Below are 4,247 nucleotides of genomic sequence, written 5' to 3' on the forward strand. Positions count from 1 at the left end.
TTTAGATTTAAGACTCCTTAGGATCTTCTCTTTAGAATTTTTTCTCTTTCTTTTTCTTATACATAAAAATTTTATAAAAAAAATTGTATAAACATCGAGAACCGTACACCTCATGTGTGGAGAAGAGTGTCGGGTCGTCTAGTTAGAATTGAGTCAATTCCTGTTGTTCCAATGGCTGAACCAATCCAACCCATGACCCTTAAGGATTTGTGTTATCCAGTTGGCTCCATCCAACCATCTTGTATCAGGTTGCCACAACCCACAGCTAACAATTTTGAAATCAAACCTCAAATCATAAATATGCTTCCAAAATTCACAGGATTAGAGGATGCTTATATATTTATTAGAGAATTTGAGGAGGTATGTGCAACCATGAAACTGCAATTAACAGAGGATGAGGTCAAACTTAGATTAATCAACTTTGCCCTTAAGGACAATGCTAAGAAGTGGCTTTATAGTTGCCAAACTATTCTGTCACTACCTGGGAGGGCTTTGTGAGAATATTTTTAAAAAAGTATTTTCCCCATCATAAAACAGCTAGGATTAGGAATGAAATAAATCAATTTTACCAACTAGCTGGTGAATCATTTTGGAAGTACTTTAATCGTTTCAAGAATCTTTTGACCCAATGCCCACACCATGGAATAGAAACTTGGAGACTATGCCAGATCATCTATAGGGGTTAGATTCAAACTCAAGAACCATGCTAGAGTCCATGTGCCAAGGCCAATTTATGGACAAAGAAACTACTGAAGCTTGGCAATTCTTAGAAGACCTAGCCGAGAAAAATTTACAGTGGGAAACAACTAGGGAACCTGATAAAGCTACACCTTCAAGAGGAGGAATGCATCAAATTCAACCAACCCTAGCATCAGAGGCCAAGATTGCAACCTTAACACGTAGATTAGAAGCCTTAGAATTACAGAGACCAGCCAATGTAAATCAAATATCTGCACCCATGTGTAAAGGGTGCAATGCACCAGACCATGTCTTAGAAGAATGTTCCTACTCGAATGAGTGTGCACAGGTGAATGCCACCTATCAAGGACCATTGAACAATCCTTATGCACCCACATATAACCCAGGTTGGAGGAATCACCCAAATTTCTCATGGTCCCAGAATCCTAATGTAGGTAATCCAAATTTCAATCAGCAAAATCTAAGGTCCAACCCAGTGATGAACAACCCGCCAGGCTTCCATGATAATGACAAAAAATTACCTCTTTAGAGAAAACCCTAGAAGCCATGATGAAAACACATACCAGCTTTATGCAAACCATGGGTCAACTCATAAATAATAACACCCAAGCTATAGCCCGTCTGAAATGCAAGTAAGTCAGCTGGCTTCGACCATTAGTGAACGAGAACATGGTAGGTTACCTAGCCAACCTGAGCCAAATCCTAGGAACCAAAATGGTCCACGACCCCAACAAGAAACCAAGTTAATGGTGTAAATGCCATTCATACCTTAAGATCAGGAAAACAAATAGACAATAAGGTAGTTGCACTTGATGATATAGATGACTCATCTGCCGAGTCACCTTCTAAAACTACTACCTTTCAACCTCAAGCACCAGAAACTGAAAATTCACCTAGTCCAGTACTTAAAAGTCCTAGAGCTCCTTTTCCAAATAGACTGAAATCCAATAAATCTGAATATTTAGACAAAATTTTAGAGGTATTTAAATAAGTCAAGTTAATATTCCTCTTTTAGATATAATCCATCAGGTTCCAACTTATGCCAAATTTTTAAAAGATCTCTGCACTAGGAAAAGGACCACTAATGTACCAAAGAAAGCATTTTTGGCTGCAAGTGTCAGTTCATACCTATCTAGCCATGTGCCAATTAAATATAAGGACCCTGGAGCTCCAACAATTTCTTGTGTTATTGGAGAAACCAATATAAAAAAGGCCTTGCTAGATCTAGGAGCTAGTGTGAATATCCTTCCATATTCGGTGTATGAACAACTAGGATTAGAAAAACTTTAACCTACTGGGATCACATTACAGTTAGCCGATAGATCTCTCAAGATCCCTAAGGGAATGGTCGAGGATGTTCTGATAAAGGTTGAAAATTTCATTTTCCCTGTAGATTTTATTGTTTTAGAGACTGAGCCAGTTGCGAATCCTAAAGGACATATACCTTCATTTTAGGAAGACCATTCTTAGCTACGGCCAATGCTGAAATCAATTATCGAAATGGTCTAATGAAGTTATCCTTTGGAAATATGACCATTGAGCTTAATGTTTTTAACTTAGAACAGGAATCCTCTTCTCATGATGATGTCAATGTAGTCCAAGATGGTATTTATGAATCCATTGACATTAGTGATGATGAAGTCGACCTAGAGTCTAACCCCTGGTTAATCCATGAGTCTGAGGATGTCAATGAAATACTTAAAGAAAATCAGATTAATCAGGAATCGACACTTCCTACTGAACCAATCATTGAGATGGTGAACTCATCACCTAAACCATCGATAGAGGAAGCACCCATTTTAGAACTGAAGCCCCTCCCAGAACATCTCAAGTATGCATATCTAGGACCCAAAGAAACTTTGCCTGTAATTATTGCATCAGACCTAGATCCCAAGCAAGAGGAGGAGTTATTGTCAGTTCTAAAAGCAAATCAAGAGGCAATAGGTTGGACCATAGCAGATATCAAAGGAATAAGCCCTTCTATAGTTCAACATAGAATATACTTAGAGGAAGAGGCTAAACCAACAAGAGAAGCCCAAAGAAGGCTTAATCCAGTTATGAAGGATGTAGTTAAAAAGGAGATTCTGAAACTCTTAGATAGTGGAATAATTTATCCTATTTCTGATAGCTCTTGGGTAAGCCCAGTTCAAGTAGTACCCAAGAAATCTGAGGTAACAGTGGTCCAAAATGATGCAAACGAACTTATCCCAACTAGGACCCAAACGGGATGGAGGGTCTGTATAGACTATAGAAAGTTGAATGCTGCGACAAGGAAAGATCACTTTTCTTTGCCATTTATTGATCAAATGTTGGAAAGACTAGCCGGACAAGAGTTTTATTATTTTCTTGATGGATACTCCGGTTACAACCAGATCCCGTAGCCGCTGAAGATCAAGAAAAGACTACATTCACCTGTCCATTTGGTACTTTTGCCTATAGACGAATGCCCTTTGGACTATGTAATGCACCGGCAACCTTCCAGAGATGCATGATCAGCATGTTTTCAGATATGATAGAACGATTTCTAAAATTTTTATGGATGACTTTTCTGTTTTTGGCCTAACCTTCTCCGAGTGTCTGAATCACCTGCAATTAGTTCTAGAACGATGTAAGGAGAAGCACCTAGTTCTCAACTGGGAAAAATGTCAGTTTATGGTCAAACAGGGAATAGTTCTTGGCCATGTCATTTCTAAAAAGGGGATTGAAGTGGACAAGGCCAAAATAGATCTAATTGCAAGTCTTCCACCACCTAAATCTGTGAAAGAAATACGTTCATTTTTAGGTCGTGCTGGATTCTATAGAAGGTTTATTGCCAACTTTAGCAAAGTAGCACGTTCATTGACTAATCTTTTGGCAAAGGATACCAAATTTGAATTTACTCATGAGTGCTTGGAATCCTTTGAATTTCTAAAAAATGCACTTGTATCAGCTCCAATCATTCATCCTCCTGTCTGGTCTGAACCATTTGAATTAATGTGTGATGCGTCCGATCATGTTGTGGGCGCAATCTTAGGTCAACGGATAAATAAGCTGCCTAGAGTGATATATTATGCAAGTAAAACCTTAAATGATGCGCAGCTTAACTACACCACAACTGAGAAGGAGTTCCTTGCCGTTGTCTTTGCTTTAGAGAAATTTAGATCTTATTTGGTTGGGACCCACACCATTGTTTACACCAATCACTCAGCCATTAGACATCTCCTAGCAAAGAAGGATGCCAAGGCACGCTTAATCAGATGGATTTTGCTCCTACAAGAATTTGACCTAGAAATTAGGGACAAGAAAGGCACTGAGAACGTTGTAGCAGATCATTTGTCCCGAATTCCAGTTGCACCATCTAGTGAACCACCCATCAATGAATCTTTCCCAGATGAGCAACTCATGTATGTGTCTATTGAACCTTGGTTTGCTGATATTGTAAATTATTTAGCCATAGGCAAGATACCTTCTCATTGGACTAAGCAGGATAAATATAAATTCTTTGCCCAAGTGAAGTATTTCATTTGGGATGATCCTTATCTTTTTAAACAATGTCCTGATCAAATTAT

At 38.6% G+C, this 4,247-nt stretch overlaps 1 non-coding gene across 1 annotated transcript; it reads right to left on the bottom strand.

Moving 5' to 3' along the window:
* Positions 1 to 539: 539 nt before the first annotated feature.
* LOC140856793 (small nucleolar RNA R71) lies at positions 540 to 646 on the bottom strand. Its single transcript, XR_012140395.1, has one exon. It is a non-coding gene; the product is annotated as a small nucleolar RNA R71 (small nucleolar RNA).
* Between the last annotated feature and the right edge of the window lie 3,601 nt (positions 647 to 4,247).

Source organism: Elaeis guineensis, chromosome 3 (genome assembly GCF_000442705.2).
Source record: "Elaeis guineensis isolate ETL-2024a chromosome 3, EG11, whole genome shotgun sequence".
In the NCBI taxonomy this organism is placed as follows: Eukaryota; Viridiplantae; Streptophyta; class Magnoliopsida; order Arecales; family Arecaceae; genus Elaeis; species Elaeis guineensis.